A 2,500-nucleotide genomic window follows, 5' to 3' on the forward strand; every position below is an offset into this window, starting at 1 on the left:
TGATGGCCTCTGCAGCATCAGGAAATCAGGTCACCTTGATCACCCCTTGAGCTTGGTGAATAGAAAAAATCACAAGGGGACATGTCTGGCGAATACGGGGGTTGCTCCAGAGTTGGCACGTTCCTCTCCGCCAGAAGCTGTCAGATGCTCAGAGCACTGTGAGCAGGGGCGTTGTCATGGTGGAGCACCCAGGCGTTGTTCTCACACATATCCCTCCTCTTGTCCCAAACTGATCTCACGAGGCACCAGCGGATCTCTATGTACACGTATTGATTCACTGTTTGACCCTGTGGTAGAAACTCGAAGCGGACGATGCCCTTGATGTCAAAAAACGCAATGCGCATCACCTTGACCTTCGACTTCGACATCCTTGCTTTCTTTGGTCTTGGTGATGCCGGACTTTTCCACTGACGACTCTGCCGTTTGGTCTCGGGATGGTATTCGAATATCCATGATTCATCACCAGTAATGACTCTCCTGAGCAGGTCTGGACCATCCTCGAGGCACTCGATAATGTCATGACAGACAGTGACTCTTTGCTGTTTCTGGTCCTCGGACAACAACTTGGGGACCATCTTTGCGCACACTTTGCGCATTTCGAGATTTTCAGTGATGATGCTCCAGACAGTGTCCTTGTTGATGGAAAGTTCCTCAGCAATCATCTGCACCGAGAGTCGACGATCTGCGCGCACCATCTGCTTGACATGCTCAATGTTGTCCGCCGTTCTGCTCGTTGAAGGTCTTCCAGACCGTGGATCATCTTTAACCTCCTCCCGTCCCTCTTTGAACCTCTTGTGCCATTCAAATGCACGTGTGAGTGACATTGTTTTTCCCCGTAGGCTTGCTGCAGCATTGCGAAGGATTCGGAATGTGTTTTGCCAAGCTTGGCAAGAAACTTCAAATTGGCTCTCTGCTCACGACTCCTCGTGCGATGACTCAGACTAGATAACGTGTAAAGCACGACCTGTAAAAAATCACACAATGAGCACAGTCAACCATCACCAATCACATATATTGCTGGAATGTTGCGAACGACTGTGACGCAACCCGTTCATTCAAGTTGTATTAGTGGAGCACACAGCAGGCTCAGTCCCGTTACTTTTTAGACAGACCTCGTATGATGCGCCATATGACAGATTTGTGCAGGACAGATAAAACAAACCACAAAGAAATTCAACAATTGTTATTCCTTCAGATGCAGCCTGTGGCTATTGGTTGCATCATTGCTTAGAGCATGGCGGTACCGCTGATGCAGTGCCCCTCACCGGTTTATCTGTATGTCCATCAATCCTCCTGTCTTCCTTTGCTCCGCTTTTGGCTTGTTGCCTTCCTGCCCTCTATCATTTTGGAAGAGGACATTGGGAACATACTCTGTGCAGAGCATTGGTGCTGTTTAAGCAGTCTCCTTGGCTATTGGGCACAATCCTGGATGGGCCGCCACTCCGACACAGTATTCCAGCATCCTAACACTCGTTTTGCCGACCTGGGAAGGACGACAGGCCGAGTTAACCCCACTTGTTATTAATTCAACAGTTGAGCGGGATTTGAACTCAGGACCCTTGGATCCAAAGCCTGCCACCCTAACCATGAAGCTTACTCCCAGCCATCTCACATTGATGTGTGGCGGCCGTGTTGATAATTCTATTTATTTGTATTCACTGTGACTTTGCCCTCTGACATTTTGACTCAATTATTATTTTCAAACAAACACAACCGTTCACTTCACGAATGGGAATATCAGGGGGGGGGGGGTAGGATGGTTGAGAGAGTGAGGAGGGGGGAGCACGGAGGGTGGGGGAGCCAGGGGGAAGCCAGGATGTGGAGAGGAAAAACGAGAAAAGAGAGAGGAGCGTTGGGGGAGGAAAGCGATGCCTCACTGCAAACGTCCGCTATGCACTCTGGCAGGGGGACGGCGTGGAAGCAGGAGGATGGGGATGAAGAGAAGAGGGAGGAAGGAGAAGTGGTGAAGGGATTTTGGACGAGGCAAGCATGAGCTGGGGGGAAGGGGAGCAGTTTCTCGTGTTTGGTCGTGGAACTTGTGGAGAAGGGGGGGGGTGTGGGTGGGTTGCACAACATTTAACAAGATGTATGTTTCAACAGCACGTTATTAAAGCATGCAGAGAACCTCCTGGAGATGTCGATGGGGGAGGGAGTTTGGGAGAAGGTTAGTGTGAGGGGAGGGAGGAAAGGCAGGATGAGAGGAGGGAAGGGGAAGGGCGATAAAATGCACCCAAACAGCAATATTTTCGTTTTAACCACTGGGTTCAACATAAAACCGGGTGGGAGCACTGAAAACCCACGCTATCTTACTGGCAAAGTCTGCCGGCAGGCATGCGTGCCCGCACATGCAGCCACCTTTGCACACCACCGATCGGCTCATTCAAAATCTGCTTCGTACATGTTCCACTCTCGGGAAGTCGTTAATATTGAAAACTCAACCGTCAATCCTAAACCGTCCGCTGAACAGAGGGGAAGCGGTGGTGGAGGAGGATGGGTCAGG

The 2,500-nt window shown here is 50.5% G+C and overlaps 1 protein-coding gene across 1 annotated transcript in view; it reads left to right on the forward strand.

Moving 5' to 3' along the window:
- LOC147030880 (complement factor H-like) overlaps positions 1–2,500 on the forward strand; it is a 374,343-nt gene that overhangs the window by 344,671 nt on the left and 27,172 nt on the right. The gene's annotated exons all lie outside the window — the stretch shown is intronic.

Source organism: Eptatretus burgeri, chromosome 3, assembly GCF_056783735.1.
Source record: "Eptatretus burgeri isolate ZD-2024b chromosome 3, Ebu_testis_v1, whole genome shotgun sequence".
Classification (NCBI taxonomy): domain Eukaryota; kingdom Metazoa; phylum Chordata; class Myxini; order Myxiniformes; family Myxinidae; genus Eptatretus; species Eptatretus burgeri.